This window comes from Sorex araneus, chromosome 10 (assembly GCF_027595985.1).
Source record: "Sorex araneus isolate mSorAra2 chromosome 10, mSorAra2.pri, whole genome shotgun sequence".
Taxonomy (NCBI): domain Eukaryota; kingdom Metazoa; phylum Chordata; class Mammalia; order Eulipotyphla; family Soricidae; genus Sorex; species Sorex araneus.
The window spans coordinates 35858039-35882380 of record NC_073311.1 but is presented as its reverse complement, the minus strand read 5'-3'; positions in this window follow the sequence as shown (position 1 = coordinate 35882380).

Genomic DNA, 24342 nt, shown 5'->3' with positions numbered 1-24342 from the left:
TTAAACTGTCACTGTCATCCCGTTGCTCATTGATTTGCTTGGGTGGGCACCAGTAACGTCTCCATTATGAGAATTGTTGTTACTGTTTTTGGCATATCGAATACACCACGGGTAGCTTGCCAGGCTCTGCCATGTGGGTGAGATACTCTTGGTAGCTTGCTGGGCTCTCCGAGAGGGATGGAGGAATCGAACCTGGGTTGGCTGCATGCAAGGCAAACGCCCTACCTGCTGTGCTATCCTCCAGCCCATTAATTTTAAACAAGTAATTCAATCACATGTTGTCCTCAATGAAACATCCAACCTACCATGTGACCTGGGTTACAAGTATACCTTTATTCTCTCTTTCTCTCTCTTTTTTTTTTTTTTTGCTTTTTGTGTCACACCCGGCGATGCACAGGGATTACTCCTGGTTCTACACTCAGGAACCACTCCTGGAGGCGCTCAGAGGACCATATGGGATGCTGGGATTTAGAAATTTGGCCGCGTGCAAGGCAAACGCCCTACCCACTGTGCTATCGCTCCAGCCCCCCCTTCATTCTCTTTTGTACCAGCTCTTATTTAAAATTGTAGGCCCCTTTACCCTGGTATTGTGGGAGGAGGGGATTGGAGATTTTAAAATATTTTTTATTTCAGTTTTCTAAATTAAGATAATGTGGTTTGCACGTCTTCATATTTTTATTTTATATTTATAATGCTTCTTCACTCACCAACCAGAGCATCAAGAACCTGCCACCACTGACCTACTCCTCCAAACCTTTTCAGATTCAACTCACTGTTAGAGATTGATTTTCAAATGGGATTAAAAATTACTGAGTAAAATTAATATGAACTCTCTCTATATATGTATATTTTTTAAAAAACCCACAAGACTCTGATGTTTTCAATAGGTTAAAGTGACTGCAAATCTTTAAGGTACATAGTGTTTATAGATGTTAATAGCTGTATTATTATTTTTTTAAAAAACATCACTATTGTTTAAGTATATTCTGCCTCTTTCGTGACCTGCATCTCCGATGGGGATTTCTTACAAAGTTGATCCTTTATGTTTCCCTCAATTTGATATTCAAAAATCAACTACCCGAACAGCAGAAGTTCAGAGTATTTGGATTAGGGAACTGTCATCAGAGACAGTTGGGAATTTCTTGAAAAACATTTAAATAATTAAAAGAAAGGAACAAAAGAACAGAAACTTCCCCAAAGAAGAAATCCGAATGGCTGAGAGGCACATGAGAAAATGTTCTACATCACTAATCATCAGGGAGATGCAGATCAAAACAACAATGAGATACCATCTCACACCACAGAGACTGGCCCACATCCGAAAAAACAAAAGCAACTGGTGTTGGTGTGGATGTGGGGAGAAAGGGACTCTTCTTCACTGCTGGTGGGAATGGCGACTGGTTCAGCCCTTTTAGAAAACAATATGGACGATTCTCAAAAAATTAGAAATTAAGCTTCCATTTGACCCAGCAATACCACTCCTGGGAATATATCCTGGAGAGGCAAAAAGTTATAGTAGAAATGACATCTGCATGTGTATGTTCGTTGCAGCACTGTTTACAATAGCCAAAATCTGGAAAAAAATGGAGTGCCCAAAACCAGATGACTGTTTAAAGAAACTTTGGTACATCTACACAATGGAATACTATGCAGCTGTCAGAAAACATGAAGTCATGAAATTTGCATATAAATGGATCAACATGGAAAGTATCATGTTGAGTGAAATGAGTCAGAAAGAAAGAGACAGACATAGAAAGGTTTCACTCATATGTGGAATATAAAGTAGCAGAGGGGTATGAGCTTGCAGTGATGCAACTTCTGGCAGAAATTTTTCTGGACTTAGTTACTAAAGTACTAAAATACAGAAATCCAAAATCGCATGGCCGCTATTGAGGCCACACGACCTCACATCTCTTCATTCTCAGCAATGGAAAACAATTTATCAAATGCTCCCTTTCCTGCAGGTCTGACTTTGGGGTGGGGGGAAACTCCAAACAATAATAGTGAGTTTTTTTTTTGAGATATGAATGTAATCAAAGTAAAGAAAAAGTAAAGTGAAATTTATCAGCTACACAGGCGGGGCGGGGGGTTGGACTGGGAACATTGGTGGTGAAGAATGGGTACTAGTGGAGGGATGGGTACTTGATCATTGTATGACTGAAATGTAATCACAAAAGTTTGTGAGTCTGTAACTGTATCTCACAGTGATTCATGAAAAAAATATAAAAAGAAAGAAAGAAGGAAAGAAAGAAAGAAAGAAAGAAAGAAAGAAAGAAAGAAAGAAAGAAAGAAAGAAAGAAAGAAAGAAAGAAAGAAGGAAAAAAATAAATAAGCAATTGGTCGGAGAAATTAGCATATGATTACATAAATTTACATAAAAAGAAATATAAATACACTCTTATCAAGTGTACAGAAATATTCTCAAGGATAGATCAAATGCAACATACAAAACAAGCCTGAAAAAATATAAAAACAATGTCATATGAAGCATCCTGTTTGAACACAGTAAGATATTAGAAATCTACCACATAAAGAAAACTCTAAAAAGCTCAGACATATGGAGAATAAATAACATAGTTCTAAACTAGTAGCCTTAAACACTGGTCATTGACCAGTGCCAGTACACAGGTGTAGAAAGTTTGGAAACCACTGGTATACAACCTTGGGGGTATATGAATAAATTAAAGGAAAAACAAACATCTTGATAGAGACAAAAATGAAGTAATAAACTGTCACTTTAAAACTGTAGTAAAAGGGCCAAAGAGATAGTATAGCAGTTAGGGCAGTTGCACACAGCAGACCCAGCTTGAATCTTTGGCATTCCAAATGGCCTTCGGAGCACTGCCGAGAATGATTCCTGAATGCAGAGCCAGGAGCAACCTCTGAGCATCACCATGTGTGGCCCAAAACCTCTTGTACCACTAAAGAATGCATTTTAAAAAGGCATCAAGAGATTAAATTCATAGAAATACATGCCCACATCAACAAAAAATAAGTCTAAAACAATCTAAACTGATATCTAAAGGATTGGGAATGGGGGGGGGTGGAAAAGGACCAAATGAAATTAATAGTCAAATAAAGGAAGAAAAATAACAAACATTAGAGCAAATATAAACAAAAATACAAAATGATCAATGAAAGTAAGAGTGGGTTCTTTGAAAAAATAACAGAATTGATAACCTTTAAACTAGATTAACTGGGAAGAGAGAAAGCTCTAATTAAAAGAATGAGAAATGAAAGCAGGAAAATCACAACAGATAACTCAGAGAGGCAATATATATACAAATAACAAGATCATGAGACTACTACTACTTCCATATGAAAACAAATGAAGTAGCCTAGAACAAAAAATGGGCAAATTTTCAGAATTATGTAATCTTTCAGGACTGAGAGTAAGAATAAAAGTTCAAGACCAGATGGCTTCACTCGCTTATTATACCAAAAGATAGATGAGGCATTAGATTCTATGACTTTAAGCCAGTTTAGAATTTAAGTACTATATGTTAAAACCACATACTAAAATTTTAGACCACTCTAGAAATCAAAATAGTATGGTACTGGAGTAAAACAAGACACAGATTAATGAAATCAAAGTCCAGAAAATATATCTATACTCTATTAATATTTAACTGATGATAAAGGAGTCAAGACCATATTATGGAGAAGGGAAAGTCTCTTTAGCAAACGGTGCTGGAGAAACTGGACAGCCACAAATAAATGAATAAACAAATAAAACATGATCACTATTTAACATACACCAAAATTAAGGACTTACATATAAAAGGTCAAGTCACAAAATACATGAAAAAAAAATATAGGCAGAAAATTCCTGGATTTTGACCTCAGAGAATCTATTCTAATCGCAAGGTAAACAGAGGTAGAAATAAACAGTTGGAACTACATCAAATTAAAAAGCTTTTATACAGCAAAATGGGTTTATATCCAAAACATAAAGAAATCACAGAACAATAACAAAAAGTAAGCAACCTAATTTTAAAAAATGATTAAAGACTGAAATAGACACTTATTTCCCAGAAGATAAGAAATGGCCAACAAGAATATTTTTTCAAATGTTCAACTTTATTATTAGGGAAATGAAATAAACCACAATAAGATGTCACTTCAAACCTGGAACAAACACATAAACATACACACAAATAAAATAATCAATGTGGAAGTATGAAGATAAAGGAACTTTTGTACTGTTTTGATGGGAATGCAATTTGATGTGACCTCGATGGACAATGGTATAGAGATTCCTTAAAACCTAAGACAAAGGCTGAAAAGATAATACAGTTGGTATTTGTATTATCTCAGGATAAATAATTTAAAATAATAAATGAGTTCTGAATACAGAATGTGAGGCAGAAATGATAAGGGAAGACTGACATTTCCTTAACCAATACACATGTAATCCATTTGTTGCATTACCTAAGAATCTCCATTTCCTTGAACATCTGTAGTACAGACTTTGCAAACGTGAATTTGTAATTATTGGTATCTTTTGATTATAGAAATCAGAAACAGAGTCTTGCCAACTTAAGCAAAAAATATTTGGGGAGGGATGTAGAAAATCCGAAAGCACAGGCTCAGAGAACTACAATCAGAAAGAACTGAAAGCTGTAAGTACAAAGAGCAGATTGGTGGTTTCCAGAGGCAGAGGGTAAGATGGGAAAATTTAAGTGGAAGGGTGTCAAAACACACACCCACACACCTTTCTGGTTGTGAAATAAATAGGTCATAGGGTTGTAAAACAGAGTGTGGTGACATAATTAATGCTGTATTGCATATTTGAAAGTTGAGAAGAGAACAGATTTTAAAAACTTATCACAAAATATATAAGTGCGTATACAATAGAGTTCTCATTTAGATCAAATATAATGTTGCATGTATCCACACTGCAATAGCAAAGAAGAAGAAATGGTTAGAGAACCAAGTTTGTCACCCAAACAACCTTGTAAATCTTGATGGTGTCAGAATACCTCACATTATTTTTTCAGGGCTACTTCTGATCCCATGGTTCTACTCTCTTTTTCAATCTCTTTGTCATTTGGGCTAAGATCAAAAGGGTAGGATAAAAGTTATGAATGGCAAGGGTTATGTACCTGTTCCTGAGTGAAGGACAAAATAAGACTCTTCAATTATAATCTCACCAAGTAAATCCTAGATATGGGAGATGTAAATCTCAAAAAAAAAAAAAGAGTGAGGTGCTATTATCAAGGCAATAAGTAATAGCTGATGCTCTGCCAAGGCCCAAGAAATGCTCACACCATTATGAATAATAACTCAGCAACCTATGATCAATGATAACAATCAGTACACTAAATTTCATTATCAGTATTATTTTCATTGGAATAAAAAATACCCGACAGTCTTTGTGTTCCACAAGACATCTCTTCTGTAATAGCCCTATAACAAAGGGAGACTTGAAAGTATTATGAATGGAGCAAATACCATCCAGCCCCACCTACTGCCAACATTTACACCCTACCTAGTGCAACAATATGAAATTTCAGGCCACAGAGCAAAGCACTTCCCAAACACACCCCCAGATTCTTCCTTTGCCCTTGATGTACTAACACAGCTACAAATGCTGCATGATCATACAGGTCAGTGTCATGTTCAAAATAATCAAATTTGTTTTAATGCCTAAGATTAATTACAGTGAATGGTTTGACTTACATGTAAGATGAGTCACCGTGTACATGCAAACAATCTTAGCTGTATCCAGGGTTGCATGAGTCAACTTGCTTTGATTAATGTGGTGAATGTGAGCTAGCCTTGTTTCTATTCCCTGGATTTTTGATGTTTTATTCTGCTTCCAGGTCCCACTTTCTTCTTGACATAACCCTCACCTCCTTGCCTTTGCTTCTAGAGTCTGACTGATTAGAGAAACAAATGCCTACTCAGGGGACACATGTTTCTGCCGCAGTGAAAAACAAACCAAAGGAGAGCTGCTGAGCTTGTCACCTGCTTTCTTGGCAGGAGCAAGACATTAATTTTTGCAAAGGCAGATGCAGCAAGAAGCCTGTCTTTCAGGCTTGGCGGGAGCAGAGGGCAACACAGGCTTCGTGGGGATCTAATTTGCAATTGTCACTGGGTGGAGTCTCTTATTTCCACCTGCAACTTTCTTAAATGTCTGTTTTATTGTTTGTGCACATCTTGAGAGCTACCTTGTCCACTCTGGTTTGAGCAACCAGTAATATATGATATATGAAACACACACACACATACACATAATTTGGGGACCACACCTGATGGTGCTTAGGGTTTACTCCTGACTCTTTAATTCCCGGCTCTGTGCTCAGGGATCACTCCTGACAGTGCTCAGGGGAACATATGTGGTGCCACGGATTGAACCCAGGTTGGTTGCATGCAAGGTAAGTGCTCTACTCTCTATATTATCACTCTGGCCCAAGCAACCAGTAATGTAAAGCTGCCAAGTCAATATTTTTATGTGAAACTGGATAAAGAGGAACTGAGAGAAATTTCTTGTTCAACATGGCATTTCAACATAGGATTAGATAGTATTGCTTTGATTTATGTTTCTCCTTATTTATGCATTCATGCATATTATGCACATGACCCTGTTAATCATGGTAGTGTATAGACGCAGGCCCAACCGTTCCAAGAAACATTTCGAAAAACTTTGTACTGAATCATTTGCCTTGTCTCAACTTGCCCTCTGAAGGCTGACTTGTTTCTCACCGTTTGACTTGAGCTCTGGCTTTTCCACTGGTGACCTTGCCTCACTCCTTAGACCTCACACCTGGCACTGTTGTCTAATAACAACCTTTAACTGCCTTTCTTAATAAGATGTTAGTGTTGCCTGCAGGTCTGGTTTCCCTTCACCCATTAACTCTGACTTTAAGCACCTTCAACATCACATTGATTCAAAGATGCCCAAGATGCCCACAGTGTCTGTCTCAACTCCGCGGCAGCATATGGACATTTAAGGAAAAACAAAAATAAATAAGGAAGTTGTGGTTTTCTGAGGAAGGAAGGCCTGCATTGATCAAACATCAAGCTTTTCACGCAGTACATATTCAGAGATGGAAAACTACAAAAACACAGTTTTTGACATGATTTTGGAGGTCAAGTTTATCTCCCATATCCATTTCAACAAGTTAATACTACCAACTGTGGAAAGGATCCTGAAACTTAATCCTAAGGCACAGAAAGAGAATCTTTATTTGTAAGGTTGGCTTCACACAAGGTAATGTTCATATGTCCTCCCCACTGTGACAAGTGGCCCTCACCTATAAATACTTAAATAGAAAGGTGGTTTTTTTCCCAAAATGTAATTGGTAGGCCAAAGGGGTAGTACAGTGTGTAAGGCACCTGCCTTGCATATGGCTGGTCCAGATTCATGCCCAGCACCCCATATGGTCCCCAAACCCCCAAGGAGTAATCCCTAAGTGCAGAACCAGGAGTAAGCTCTGAGCACAGCCAGAAATGATTCAATAAAACAACAATAATAGCAACAACAAGAAGAAGAAGGAAAAAAATATGCTGCTTAAAGGATATTAATTTGTTTCTTCCTAAAAGATTAGAGGAGAATCTACATAATGTTGTAAGAAAAACAGGTTAAGAGGCTCTTATAGTTTGGTCAAGAAGTGACAAGATGGAAACATGTAGCTCTAAAACAGAGAAGAGCGGCACTAAAGAGGACAGCTCTCTAGCAGCGTATAGAGGCAGGCCCAACTGTTCCAAGAAACATTTCTTGGGAGAAGACAGCTGAGCTGGATTACTGAGAATTAGCTAGAAAAGTACAGAAGAAGCAGTAATCCCTTATCTATCTCTAGGAGAGACCAACAAGTCAAAACATCTGTCTCCCCATTGAACCTTCCAACTTTCAACAGACACCAGTATTACAGGAGGACAAAACTCTGTCTGAAGCCATTTATCAGTGGAGAATTTGACTATATCCTTTCTTACCAATGAGCTGACATTAAATGATTAACTAGGATACATGGATAAAGCCAACAAAATTAAGGACTGCAGAGTCTGTGAGGATGTTGACATGTGAAAAATATAAAGGAATGGATAAAAAAAATCTAAGAGGTAAAATAGAATTGAAATGTAATTTTAAAAGAATGGAATTTTTGTGCAAGTAAAGACACAGAAAGAGTAGGAATGACTGTAGATTCAGATTAGAAAGAAAGGAAGGATCCTTAAAAAACAGAATAGAAGCTACATTGGAGTATAGCAGAAACAGATAAACTTTCCCTAATAGTTATCATTTATTCTCCTATAGAACTAGAGTTGCAAATTTTTAGCAAGATATGTTACAGCAAACATAAAAACTATATTTCCAAGACTCATTTGCAGCTGGATGTCCAAGTCTGAGTTCTTGTCAATGGAATATGAATATAAATGACATATAGAAATTCAGGGTCATCCTCTTAAAGAGACACATGAATATACATTACTTGCTTTTTGTCTCCTCAACTGTCATGACACCTAAGTAGCATGACACATCTGAAGTTATTTGATGAGCCACCTTGAGCCTTGTGGCCAAAGATAAGATGAAAGAGTTGCAAGATCAAAAGATTCTGGTCCTCGATGCTTTTATATGAGCCCAGGACAGTTCATACAGGGACTATTACAAAGTGTAGAAATAGAAATTTTCTATCTCTTCTGATTTACCATTATTTTGGGGTTTTGTTAGAGCATGTTAACCTATTCTACAAGAAATGAGTTCTATCAGGAATGTACTGAAAAGCGCGTGCCAAATATGCATTTCTTAAGGAGATGATGGAACCTCTCTGGAGGATTAGAAAAAAATGGAGATGCCAGAAACAAGATACAACCATGGGGAGAGAATTTCTTAAAAGAACAAGCAAAAAGTGGGTATTGGCTTGAGAACATGGATTTGATCTGGGTCAGGTTCTAGACCTATGAGCCTTTGAAATAAAAGATGAGAAGCTTAAGAACAAAGATAAACTCATTATTCATTCGTTACTACAGATTGGTAATTAAAAAGCTTTGTCCACATAAAGCTTCTGCAAGGTATTTTTTCCTGAATTTATTTTTGGAGATAATGAAGGATCTTTAGTAGATGGTAGCCAGCTGCAAGGCAGCATATGTAGCTAAGTGGATCAATATTCACTATGGCAGGAAAGTACTGCTAAAACAATGTTGCCCAGCAGACCTAGTACTTACACCCCATTAAAGAAAACTCAGAGTGCATAGCAAGGAAAGAAAGGACTGTATTGATCTACCAGCACAACCCTAATATTATTTTCCATTACAGTGCCCTAAGAAGAGACACTGACAGATTGCAATCTCTCTAGAGGAGAGCAACAAGAGTAAACTAGAAACTAAAGAAGCAATAAAGAATGGTTATTGTTCAGTGTGAAGAACTGAAGGCTTTGATAGGGGATTGTTTTAAGGCAAATATCTTTAAAAATGTCCTTTAATGGCCAAGGATGTGGCGAAAGTGGTAGGGCACATGCCTTATATGTGTGAGGCTCTGGGTTCAATCCCTAGTATCTCATGGAGTAATCCCAGTCTCTGCATTACTACTGGATGTGGCTCCCATAACTGACAGCAACAACAAAAAATAATTTTTCTTTTGGAATGTTCTATGCAGTTCCATTAGCTGAGTGGTTTTCCTAATCAGCTAAGGTGGTTCTCTTTTGAAGATGGACATTAGAACTCAGATTTCCCAAGTGTTGGTTCTATAACAAAGATTTCCTCCCCAACATCCTCCTGGTTACATGTCCTTGAATATGGTATTTTCAATATTGGCCTTTGGGTTACTTACATCTCATGTGAGTACACTAATTAGGCTTTTTTCAGGAAGAAGAGTTTTAGAAGACAAGGCTGATGTTAGAGACAGTTTTCCTACCTCCCCACTTTCTCTGAGAATTCCTCTCCTCTCCTATGCACTATTCCCATTGATATCCAACCTATTATACCACCATAATTTTGCCTGCTCCATTTTCTCAGCATCCTATTAAGACAAAACAAAACTGCCTACGAATAGACCTGGTCATGGATTAGAGAGCTGCATGGATAAAGGATCTCCTAACCCCTCAGGACAGTGGGAAAGGCTCAGCTCTGTTACCCAGCCATCACCTACTCTACAAACATTGATTGAATACTAACTCAGCACCAACTGTGGCTATTGGCTTGACACAAATCATACTACTTCACACTCACAGCAATTCTATGAGGCAGGTACTATTATTGTTCCTATTTTTCATGGATAAAAGAGTTTCAATTCAGGTAACATAATTTAAATTATTTTTTCTCTTGTCACTAACTAGGGGATTTAGGTCAAGACATTTAATTTTTCTAAGTTCAAATTTATCAAATAATGGGGATTAAAAGCTGCTTTTTAAAGTTGTATCAATTCAAGTGAACTCAGAGTTTTTTCTAGTGGGCCATTTTCACCTCTGAGGATTTCTCTACAGGACTCTTAGATCATGCAAAGGCTCAAACACTACCCTCTGTCATGTAACCAAGTTTCCTATCTCTAACATATCTTCTGATTATCTGGGATAATCTTCTTATATCTCCACCTGTCCAAATGCCACCCAGACTCCAAGTTCAATGGAGTGTTCTCTTTGAAAATCCAACAGTACTTGCTGCCCAGATCCTGGCTGACCAGATGAGATGATGTGTCTTCTGGATCTGGGAGTGAACTGAAAACTACTGCTGTGAATTGATTACAAAAATATAAACATCAATCTGTAATGGTAGATAGGGAGCAACCCAGATAGGTTTGTAAGGGAGTCACTTGAGATGCCAACACACTCTTACCTCGTCAACCACACATGTAGGAATGGCCTTAGGAGCCCCCTAACTATGCAAGAGTATGACAACACCCTGTAACTTCCTCTGAACAGTAAGAAACAGGTTTGTTAACCAGGTTGTCACCTATACTACAAACATTTATTGAGCAACAACTTGGAACCAGCTACCACTCTAAATCTTTACACAAATCACATTATTTCACACTCACAACTGTACTACAAGGCAGTTATCATTATCCTCGTGGTACAGATAAGGGATTAGCATTCCCAGAGAGGTTAAATTACTTGTCTAAATCCACTGTGAAGGGTGGAGCCACAAGGCAAATCCAGGCTTTCAGATGCTAAAACTAAATCCTGAGGCAGGACATCAGACACTTCCTTTAAGTTAACATAGATTTCTCTTCCTCCTGGAGCATAGAACCAGGAGGAAAAACTTCTGACCTAAATGAAGCCAGATACTGTAGGGCTAGTATTTGGAGTCAAGACAAAGAGACAGGACACCACAACAGGTTTAAGGAAGAGTCCCAAGAAGTGAAATTCATATTTCCCAAGATGGGCTAAGGAAGTCAGATGTAGCAGAGTGTTCTCCAAATAGAATATATAGAAGAATCCTAGCCACAAGTGAAGGAAAGGAGAACAACAAGTGACCAAGGGGACATCAGGGTTTGTCTGTAAAAAGATTCTGCCCTCTGCTCGCACCATTCTCCAACCCCACCACCTTGCTACTCGCCCCAGGTGTGTGATCGTCCCTGACCTGCCATCCCCACGCCCGCGCCTTCAGACCCATATCCCACCCTCTCCCGCCTCCCGGATGGCCATTCTGCCTGCCACCATGCTGTTCTCCAACGCCACCACTTTGCTACCAGCCCCAGGTGTGTGACACCCCCACCCCTTACAGCACTGTAGGGGCGTGACCTCCACAATAGGGGGAGTTGTCTCTGCAGTAGTGGGCGTGGCCTTGGCTGGGCCTGCGGTCTCTCATGGGGTCGAAGTTACTTTCCCCATTCCCAGCAATCTGGAGTCACATCTCAGTCTTCATCATCTAATTCCATGAGTAACATCCTAGCTATCTCAAACACAACAGGCCAATAGTCCCCTAGTCTATTCCAATTTTACCATCATACTAGTGAACACAAGAAGCTGTACAAGCCCAATATAAAAGATCATATCCTCTTAAAACTTCACTTAGAGGCTCCACATAAGACACAGAGGAACACCTGAGAGAAAGGACATATTCTAGGAAGGGAAAAAAAAAGGGTGACCACCATTGATCAAGTTCACCCAGATTCCTTTCTTGCTACAAAAGGGAATCGTGATAGTGAACTAGAAGGTCACGCCTCCATACAACCACAACAACATGAAGAAACAGCGCAAATCTCCACCACGAGGAGAGGATGATGAAAAGAGTCCAGAAGCCTCAGCAGGTGTTGTCCACAAATATGAGCTTTCTGACAAAGAATTCAGAGATGAAATGCTGAAGATGTTCATGAACTCAAAGGAACAGTGGAACAGACATTCAGTAAATTAAAGGAGGACATGAATGAAACAGTGGAACAGACAGCCAAGAAAATACAGGAAGAAATGAGAGCAGAAATTGGAAAGCTACACACAGAAGTGTCACGAATAAAGGATACGGTAGATGAAATAAAAAACTCAGTGGGTGCCCTCAATAGTAGAATGGCTACAGCCGAAGACAGAATCAGTGAGCCTGAAGATGAGCTGCAGAAAGCTTACAGGCAACAACAAACAATGGGAAAGGACCTCAAAATAAATCTAGGGCAAATCAGAGACCTAGGGAATGATTTCAAGAGGAACAACACTAGAATCATCGGAGTATGAGGAAAGGGAGGTAACCCCAATGAAAAAGCCACAGTTAAAGAAATCATTGCTGAAAAGTTCCCAGAGCTGGAGATTGTAGGCATTCAGATTCAAGGAGCCCAAAGGGTGCCAGCTAAAAGAGATCCTAAGAAGAATACTTCAAGACATATCATAGTTAGAATGATAGATGCCATGGATAGAGACACAATATTGCAAGCAGAAAGGTCAAAGAAGGAAATCACATACAAAGGAGCACCCCTTAGATTTACAGCAGACCTATCAGAGGAAACCCTCCAAGCCCAGAGACAATTGTGGAATTAGTAAAAAATAAAGAAAAAAAACTCAATGAAATGAATGCTTCACCAAGAATACTTTATCCGGCAAACCTGTCACTCAAACTCGAAGAAATGATACACTCTTTTATGGATAAACAACATCTCAGGAACTTCATAGACTCAAAACCAAACCTAAAAGAAAGACTAACGGGGATATTGTAAGACAAGAAAAACCCCTACAAGCACAACAAACCCTTACAGAAAGATGGCACGAAACCCCATAACAGTAATCTCTCTCAATGTCAATGGTCTAAATGCACCAATTAAGAGACACAGAGTGGAAAAATGGATTAAAACACTGAACCTGGCCCCTCTGCTCCTTAAAGACTATGATCCGGGAGGTCTACTAACCCATTTTGGCACCCAGAGACTTATAGAAATGCATCTAGACTGTGAGCTGAGCTGCGACTGCATGCTGCCTGGGGAAGGGGAAGGATTTTCTCTCCCAACGCTTTCTTTCTACAGGGATAATAGAGGTGACAGGAGCAGCAGCGCCTACATGGCATCTGCCATTTTCTAGGACTCACAACCCAGAGATACTTGCTTGTTGTGACATGGCGCACAAGAGATCATGGGATGGGGGTGTTACCGGCACACCCTCAGCCCAGATGAGATCCGGAGCAGCCGCGCACAACACAGCCCCTCTGCTCCTTAAAGACTATGATCCGGGAGTTCTACTAACCCATTTTGGCACCCAGAGACTTATAGAAATGCATCTAGACTGTAAACTGAGCAAAAACAACAGAAATCCAAAATGGCGTGGCTGCAATAGTGGCCGCACAAGCTCCTATAATCTTCATTCTCAGCAATGGAAAACAAACTATCAAATGATGGCTTTTCAGCAGGTTTGATTGTTGGGGAAAATTCCAAATAATAATAGTCAGTTCTATGTTGAAATATTGAATGTATCCAAAGTATAGAGAGAATAAAGTGAAGATCATTGGCCACTCAAGTGTGGGGCAGGGGTGGGACGGGGGTATATTGGGGTTCTTGGTGGCGGAATAGGTGCACTGGTGAAGAGATGGGGGGTTGATCATTATATGACTGAGACTTAAACCTGAAAGCTTTGCAACTTTTGTCACGGTGATTCAATAAAAAAAAAAAAAAACTCAATCTGAACCCAACATTCTACTTCCTACAAGAAACACATCTGAACAGTCAAAAGAAAACACAGCCTCAAAGTCAAAGGATGGAAAACAATCCTGCAAGCAAACAACTCCCTCAAAAAAGCTGGGGTGGCCTTACTAGTATCTGACAATATAGATTTCAGGTTGAAAAAGATTAGAAGGGACAGTGAAGGCTATTTTTTATTAATCAAGGAATATGTACAGCAGGAAGAAATCACACTCCTAAATATATACTCACCCAATGAGGGACCAGCCACATACTTACAACAACTGCTAACAGACTTTAAGGAGGACATTGCTAGCAACACAATAGTAGTTGGAGACTTCAACACCACCTTATCACCTCTGGATAGATCAACAAGATTAAAACTCAGCAAGGATACACTAGCTTTGGTAGAAGAAATAGAAGAGAGAGGGTTAATAGATCTATACTGGACTTTACATCCCCCCCCCCCAAAGAATACACATTCTTTTCCAGTGCACACAGAACATTTTCCAGAATAGACCATGTGCTGGGCCACAAAACATACTTCAACAGAATCAGGAAGATAGACATTGTATCAACTACCTTCTCAGACTATGATGCACTGAAGTAGAAGTTAATCACGCAGAGACATAGAAAACCAAATCAAACACCTGGAAATTAAACAACTCAATGTTGAACAACGAGTGGGTCAGGAAGGAAATCAAGGAAGAAATCAAAAGATACCTGGAAACAAATGAGAATGAAGACACAATCCACTAGAACCTGTGGGACGCAGCTAAAGCCATGGCACAAGGGAAAATTTATAGCACTGCAAGCATTTCTCAGGAAGGAAGAAAGAACCCACATAATAACTTGACTTCACAGCTCAAGATCTTAGAAAAGGACCAACAAAAGGAGCCCAAACAAGGCCGAAGGAAAGAGATAATGAAACTTAGAACAGAAATTAACAACATGGAAACTCAAAAAACAATCCGAAAGATCAATGAAATCAAGAGCTGTTTCTTCGAGAAAATAAACAAGATTGATAAACCACTAGCAAGACACAAAGAAAGAGAGAGAGAGAGACAACCCTAATAAACCAAATCAAATAAAGTGGGGGACATCGCAACAGAAGCTGAAGAAATTCAAAACATCATCAGAGACTACTTTGAAAGTCTGTATCCCATAAAACAAGAGAATCTAGAAGAAATGGATAAATTCCTGGATTCCTATAATCTACCAAGGCTGAATCAAGAAGATCTGGAGTATCTGAGTAGACCTATTAATATCAAGGAAATTGAAACTGTAATCAAAAGTCTTCCCCAAAACAAAAGCCCACGTCCAGATGGAATCATTAGCAAATTTTTCAAAACATTTAAAAAGGACCCATTGCCAGTTCTTCTCAAGCTTTTCCAGGAAAATTGAAGAAACAGAAACTCTCCAAACAGTTTCTACGAGGCACATATCTCCCTAATACCAAAAGCAAACAAATACAACACACAAAAAAGAAAACTACAGGCTGGCTGCTATAGCCTGATGATACAGGATGATGAACAGGGATGCGAAGATTCTCAACAAAATATTAGCAAATAGAATTCCATAACTTATCAAAAAGATCATACACCATGACTAAGTGGGATTCATCCCAGAGATGCAAGGATGGTTTAACATTCAGAAATCAATCAACATAATCCATCATATGAACAAAAGAAAAGATAAAAACCATATAATCATATCAATAGATGCAGAGAAAGCATTTGACAAGACTCAGCACCTGTTTATGATGAAAACTCTCTCCAAAATGGGTATTGAAGGAACTTTCCTCAATATAGTCAAAGCCAACTACTACAAGCCTATGGCAAGCATCATCCTCAATGGGAAAAACTAAGAGACTTCCTCTAAGGTCAGGGATGAGACAAGGATGCCCATTCTCACTACTTCTGTTCAATATAGTATTGGGAGTACTTGCAATAGAAATTAGGCAAGAAAAATATATTAAGGGCATTCAGGTAGGAAAGGAAGAAATCAAGCTCTCACTATTCGCAGATGATATAATACTATATTTAGAGAAGCCTAAGGCCTCTTCTAAGAAACTCCTAGAAACAATAGACTTGTATAGTAATGTTGCAGGCTATAAAATCAACACCCCAAATTCCATGGCTTTCCTATACACAAATAATGAGAGAGAAGAAAGTGACATAAAAAAAAGCAATCCCATTCACAATCATGCCTCAGAAAATCAAGTACCTCAGAATCAGCTTAACTAAGGAGGTAAAGGGCTTTTACAAAGAAAACTACAAAACTCTACTTCACAAAATAAAAGAGAACACGAGGAAATGGAAAGATATTCCCTGCTCATGGATTGGGAGAATTAACATCGTCAAAATGGCAATACTCCTCAAAGCATTGTACAGATTCAATGTGATCCCTGTAAGGATACCGATGACATTCTTCAAAAATATGGATCAAACACTGCTGAAATTCATATGGAACAATAAGCCCCCAAGAATAGCTAAAGAAATCCTTGAGAAAAAGAAGATGGGAGGCATCACCTTCCCCAACCTCAAACTCTACTACAAAGCGGTAATAATTAAAACAGCATGGCACTGGAACAAAGGCAAAGCCGCAGACCAATGGAACAGGATTGTATACCCTGACACACACCCTCAAATATATGATCATATAATCTTTGATAAGGGAGCAAGAAATGTGAAGTGGTACAAAGAAAGCCTCTTTAACAAATGGTGTTGGCAAAACTGGACAGCAACATGCAAAAAAATGGGCTCAGATCTCTACCTAACACCACGTACAAAAATCAGATCAAAATGGATTAAAAAACTTAACATCATGCCAGAATTCATAAAATATATTGAATTTAATATTGGCAAAGCCCTCCACGACACTGAAGCTAAAGTTGTCTCCAAAGATGACACGCCACTGGCCAAGCAGGTGGAAACAGAGATAAACAACTGAGATTATCTTAAACTAAGAAGCTTCTGTACCTCCAAAGAAACAGTGACCAAAATACACAGTCTACAGAATGGAATATTACTCATTGGATAAGGGTCGATATCAAGAATATACAAGGCACTGGTTAAACTCTACAAAAAGATGACAGCCAACCCCATCAGAAAATGGAGCGATGAAATGAACAGAAACTTTCTCAAAGAAGAAATCCAAATTGCCAAAAGGCACATGAAAAAATGCTCTTCATCACTAATCATCAGGGAGATGCAGATCAAAACAACAATGACATATCATCTCACACCACAAAGACTGGTCCACATCCAAAAGAACAAAAGCAACTGGTGTTGGTGCGGATGTGGGGAGAAAAGGACTCTCCTTCACTGCTGCTGAGAATGCTGATTGGTTCAGCCCTTTGGGAAAACAGTATGGATGCTTCTCAAAAAATTAGAAATTGAGCTCTCATTTGACCCAGCAATACCACTCCTGGGAATATATCCTAGAGAGGCAAAAGAGTATAGTAGAAATGACATCTGCACTTGTATGTTCATTGCTGCACTGTTTACAATAGCCAAAATCTGGAAAAAAGCCGAGTGCCCGAGAACGGATGACTGGTTAAAGAAACTTTGGTACATCTACATAATGGAATACTATGCAGCTGTTAGAAAAGATGAAGTCATGAAATTTACATATAAGTGGATCAACATGGAAAGTATCATGCTAAGTGAAATGAGTCAGAAAGAGAGGGAGAGACATAAAAAGATTGCACTCATTTGTGGAATATAAAGTAACAGAATGGGAGACTAGTACCCAAGAATAGTAGAGATGATTACCAGGAGGATTGCTCCATGACTTGGAAACTGGCCTCACATGTTGGGGGAAAAGGCAGCTCAGATACAGAAGGGAACACCAAGGAAAGGGTGTTTGGAGGACCCGCTCAGGTTGGGAGATGCATGCTTAATGTAGACTATAGATCGAACACAATGGCCATTCAATGCCTGTATTGCAAACTAGGATACCCAAAAGGAAAGAGAGAACAAAAGGTAATGCCCTGCCACAGAGGCAGGGTGGAGGAAGGAGATTGGGTGGGGGTGGTGGGAGGGATACTAGGATCATTGGTGGTGGAGAATGGGCAGTGGTGGAGGGATGGATACTCTATCATTATATGACTGAAATGAAAGCACAAAAGTTTGTAAATATATAACTGTACCTCATGGTGATTCACTAATAAAAATAAATAAATACATACATAAATGCAGAGTCTCTTCCCCCTGCGCCTGGCTGTCCTCACCAGGGCCCCTCGAAGGGGGTGGGTTGATTTCCCCTCCCAGCCCAGAGCAGAGCCCTGGCAGCTGAAGGGCTCTGGAACCCAGCCACAGCCATGCTCAAGGCCCCTCTCTACATATTTGGATGAGCCTCACGCATGAAGGAACTGGCAGAGGAGGAACCGAGGTGCACGGTACCGGGGCTGAGATATCCAAGCCTTCTCAGATTGGGACTGGGCCTCTTCCACCCAGATCCCCCATTTTCCAGTAGCTAGGCAGTCACACCCAGAAACTGCCCCCCGGTGCCGTGTAATCCCATCAACGGCCAACATCCAGAGACTATAAAACCAAGCTCCCTGAAGCATCTTATAGCCTAGTTCTCCCTCTTGGAGAACCTGGCAAGCTACCAAGAGTTTCCTGCCCACATGGGAGAGCCTGGCAAGCTCTCCGTGCTGTATTCATATGCCAAACACAGTAACAATGTGAGTTTCATTCCCCTGACCCTGAAGAGCCTCGAATGCGGCACCATTGGGAAGGACGAGGAAAGAGACGCTGCTAAAATCTCAGGTTGGGATGAATGGAGACATTACTGGGCCCGCTTGAGCAGATCAATGATCAACGGGATGACAGTGATACAATGAAATAAATAAATAAATAAACTGAAACAAAATAAAAAAGGAATCAGAGAAAAAATATTAAAAGCTTTAGGTGAAAGAAAAAATGATCAAATATTTAACTCTGTACCTCTAAATAACTGTATCTATCCCATCTGGATATTAAACTGGGGACATTGGTTGTGGGAAACATACAGTGGTGAAGGGACAGTGTTGGAACATTATATGACTGAAAACCAATCATGAAGAACTTTTTAATTATGTATCTCATGGTGATTTAATAAAAATTAAATTAATTGAAAAAATAAAAATAAAATGACAACTGGCTTTAGTGCGCAATAGGACGGAGACCAAGAAAGAAGGTTCAGTAGACAAGTGAGTGGCTCACATACCTCACCTAAGCTAAGTTCACCTAAGATATTTGGTGTTTTGCATGAATGTAGTGGGAGCAATTAATAGGTTTTAATTAGGAGCCAATGTGACTGGGGTTTGCACATCAGAAAGAGCACTAGGTTCTCTGTAGGAAATGGGCATGGACTTTCCTTCCCTTTCCTTATTCCTTGAACCCAGATTGTTCAGAATCCTTCTTTTGGTGGCCAAGAGCACCAAAGGAGTCTCCTGAGGAGCTTCCAGGAAGGTTTCCTTATGCCTACGTGAAGCATAAGAGGAAAGATGCTCTCTCTCCTCTTGGGAAGGACCGGCTGACACTGGATATCAACCTGCTACCCTGAGGATAAAGCCACCACATGGGGGAGTTTGAGGCTAAGAGATGAAAAGAACAGTGGCTGCAGAGAATTTGAATTGCCTAAGTTAGGGCTCTCATTTGCTACTGCTGCTCTAGGAAAGCCTAGACAGAAGTCTGCTGCCACAAAAGTTGCTATTATTCATTGGCCAAGAGGTCTCTCCTGCCTTTCCAGATCCATCCTCTCTCATCCTCCTCTGTGGCAGGACTCAGGCTGACCTCAGGATCACACCAGCAGATGAGTCTTTCCTGCAGCGTCTAGTTATGCAGAGCCTCTGGGAGCACCGGTAAATGCTCTGAGGGAAGAGAATAGTGAAGCAAGAAGAGTGAAGCTGAGTTCCTTTAGCCTCTCCACTGGGAGGCCCTGCAGAAGGCTGAAATCTCTGGGCATATTCCAGTTCATCTTACCACAGCCCTCTTAGCCTGCGGATTGCAATGTTCCTCCTCTTGCACCCACAGGCCACCCTCTTACACCTTAGTAGGCCGCACAACTAAACTCTCCCTTGTAGTTTCTCTATACCCTGCCTATATGTTCAGAAATAATCACTTCATTTAACTCTGCTCAAAAACATCCCAACATGAGTGTGTCATCTCTTTAGTACAAGAATATTGACTGTATATTTTTTTTATTGTGTTCACCTATAGCATTTTAATAGCAGATAACAGGACTGGAGGAATAAAGAATATGAGAGAAATTTGGCTGAGTGGAAAAGAATGTGAAGGTTGGATGGGAATATTCTAGATCAGTATTTCTTAGCCTGGGCTCATAAAACTCAACACTGGTCCCTAGGATATCCCAAGGGCTTACAAAAGAAAATCACATAAATGAGAGGCACAGCACAAGGCTAGGAGTTTTAACTGGTAGAACAGAGAGATCACGGAAGGAAAAGAGAGCAGAAGGTAGATACAGTTGTGAAGAGGTTGAGAAAGACTATTCTAGACTCTTACGTAAGCTCAGGTTTGGGAAAGTTGGTGAGTTCTCAGACTGAAGCTATCTGTCAGGGGAATTCAATGTGTCCCTGAAATGGGCCTGACTTAGTGTTCTGCTGTCTGTGTCAGGGGTGGGAACTGTCCTTGGGCATTGTGGCTGCTGTGAAACAAGGCAGAGCAGAGCGACTTTCCTCTGAGTGCAGGTCTGGGAAGCATAGTCTCATGACTACCACACTCATCCTGTGAATATCTCAGCACCACATGGGGGCTTATATGTTCTCCTGCCTGCCACCAACACTCAGTTTTTATCTTGCAATATCTTTTTCACCCTCCCAAACTAAGATGCTTTGTTAGCCAAATGGTAGTACCAGGATTCCCCATAAGGGAATGGCTGACTCTCTAATAGACTTAGAGGATGTTGTTTATTACCTTACAAGTGTAAAGTCTTCGATAGGCAGATAATTAGTCTGAGTTTACCAGAATAATTTGATCAGCAAACCCTGCAGTTAACTTCCCAGGGAAAGTTTATGTCAATCATGTTCAAAGGACTAATATAACAGATGAGAATGCCAAGTGATTCACTTTTCATGATAAAAATGCTCTATCTGAATTCTGTAGTACCAGTATTTTATTGTCTGTGAAATATAATAATCCAGAGATTTCTCAATAGGGATGGCATCGGATTGAGGATAATCAGATTAAGTCAAAAGGTCACACTATAGCAGAGGGCAGACCAGACCAGTACCTCATTCATCTCAAACAGGGACAGTTACAGACAACATAAGTAAACTCCCTAGAGAGATCTAATCAGTAAGACTGGCATTTCCTACTAAAAACCCACTGGCCAAGGTCCCTTATCCACAAAACAAGGGTGGAACAATTGTAACTAACATTTATCTTCCTATCTGTTGTTTTATGTTTTTATGGTTAATTATCAAAGCCATCACTTCCAGCCAGTCCAAGGGTTTTGAAAGCTATCTTGTCTTTCCACTGAAACGTTATAGGCAATCAAATATATGTTGATATTATAGTTTAGCACTCAAATTTCTGTCCTTTCTCTCCCATTTTCAATTTTTTAAGCACCTAAAGAACAACAGTCAAATACCATCAAAGCTTTCTTTTTTTAGAACCCTGAGCTAAAGTCATTTAGTTTTTGTCTATTTTCTCCCTCTCTCTCCCTTTTATTTCTTTGCGCACCACACTTAGTGGTGCTAAAGAGATATTCCTGGTTCTGTGCTCAGTGACCCCTGGTGTTGCTCAAAGGACCATACCTGGTCCAAGAGATTCAAACCAGAGTTGCAACAACCAAAGCTTCAGTGCAGTGCAAGTGTATTACCTCCTGCATCATACCTGCCCTTTGGCTGAAAGCAACTTCTGACAAGGTTTCCTTTCCTCACGCATAGAGTCTTAGGTGTTCATTTCCCCGGAAGTGTGTGTCTGGGAAAATGTGTGTGTCTGGCAGAACAGAAGCATTTGGAAATCCAAGCCTTCTCTGATATTGCATGTGTCTGAAAAGGAAATAATGTAGTTGACTACAACCAAGCAATTCTGTCATCAAAAAATTCTGCAGGAATATTCCTGCCTCCAGGGAGCCTGCCATTCCCATGGGCAGGAAGAAATCTCTTCTTCCAACTTGGAAAATAGCCCTAGTGATGATACTGCTCTCTCCTGGGGCATATATACAGATGGTAGAAATATGTACTTTTTGGTTTTCCTTGGGTCAGGCTGTTCTCCTTGGCCTTAGCTCATATTGCTCTTAACTGCCATCATGAGACCAACTTAATAGTGTGCAACATTTAATTCTCCCATTCCAATTTGTGGAATGTGGAATGCAAGAAAAATAAGCCTTGCGCCCACATCCTATCATATTTTATATCTTCTACAAATGCATAGAGACCAGTTGGAAAGGCATTCATTTCCTGGCCCACTGCCTCTACTTCTTTAGACCAGTAAGCTAAAAGGAAAGCAATATAATTGTTTATTTTTGGACAAAGGTGGGTAGAGAAAAAATAATGGCCCAGAGTTAAAAAAAAAAAGCCGTGTTTAGGTTTCTTTTTTTCTTTTTCATTTTATTTTTCATAAACCTGGACTAATTCAGAAGTCTTGAATAAAACACACAATTCTTGGGGAGTACAGTTACAAACTCCTTTTCAAACTGTAATGGTGCCCAGATAATGCCACCCCCAAACAACAATTAGAAAATGCTAGTGGTGACAGCCAGTTCCACTGACCACCACGAGTCAATCTTAAGAGAAAAAAATATGATGATGGATGTGAAAATTCTTAGGAGCTATAAAAGATACCAAAGAGTTCTGCTAAGGTAAATGACTAAGCTGGATGTAGGTGACTTAAATTTTTAAAAATTCTGGGGTTAGAGAGATAGTTAATGGATTAGGGTATATGCTTTGCATATAGGAGACCTAGAACCTCATGGTTAAACAAGGTTCCCCTAACATCCAAGCAGAGTTAGGAGTAACACCTGAGCACTGTTGGGTATACCCACACCCTGTAACTTGGCGGGCAATTTGATGCTAGAAGTGATATTCAGCAGATTTCAACAAACAGATCAAAACAGAATATCCATACTAACAATATCTGAGTTCTCTTTCAGGCCTTGTATAACACAGTAATTTCTTGAGATCTTAGCATCTTTATCTATATGGGTCATTCGGCTCTCAAATTTCTTGAGATGTTTAGAACTTGACTGAGGAATGTTTTCAGTCACATCAAAAAGGGTAAGAACTGTTTTAATTAGGACAATTTTGATATCCAGGAGCAGAAATCTTAAATTTCCCAGTGAAGCCATAGAAATTTATTGATGATGCATACTCCTAATTGTGGATAGAATAGAAGTACAGCAGGATCATGGGAACAATTTAGTTGGAGAATTGAATTGAGCTCTGCTGCTACTCTCTCTCTCTCTCTCTCTCTCTCTCTCTCTCTCTCTCTCTCTCTCTCTGTTTCTCTGTCTCTCTCATCTATCCTAAAAGGTAGGTTTAAGTTTAGAGGAAGACAACATTGCTACTTTTGGGTGCAGTTCTTAGTTCTCATCTCCCAGTTTCACTGATACAAAGGTACTAACGATCAATTAGTCTCAGTGTAAAAAATTCTGAGGAATGACTGGTCTTCTTTGACTCAGAAGCCCAAGACTGGACCAAAGGCCAGAAGGATAAATTATTATGTTTGGCCTGAGTCAAGTCTCACTCCTGGAACATTGGGTGGACATCTACCTAATGGTACCAAAGGTTAGAGTCAGGGCCAACTATCCAGATTTGGACACAGAAAAAAAACTTTTTGACTTAGGGCCATTCCTGGAAAAGGTGGGTTGCACCACTAAAAACTAGGAAGCCAATTCAATTGCTGGCAAGGGAGTGGAGAAAAGCTGAGCAAGCTGAGTGAATGCCTGTTTGATCTGTTAATATAGACAGGAGCCACACTTGTCTGGGAAATAGGAAACTGAATGAATGCTGGTTCTACCACATTTGACCATGCCATGCTAAATGGGAGTAAAAAATCCTTAGGCTTTGTCTGGTTCTTGTTAGATCTTTGTAAGTTCAATGGCTACACACTAACATGAGGAGGAGAGAGAAATGAGATGAAAATCTGCCCATGTACTTAGCAGTGTTTCAGATTTTGGCTCTCGTCTGTGTAATATGGATGTTGTCATCCCTTCTCCTCTCATCTTAAGCAGCTTAGGCATGAAGTTGAGCCACCAGCATGTGTTAAGTCATTTCCATGACAACAAATTACTATTCCTTCTCTTTTCCTCTTCCTCTATCATTTACACATGATATAGAAGAGACAGAGTCTTGTCAGTAT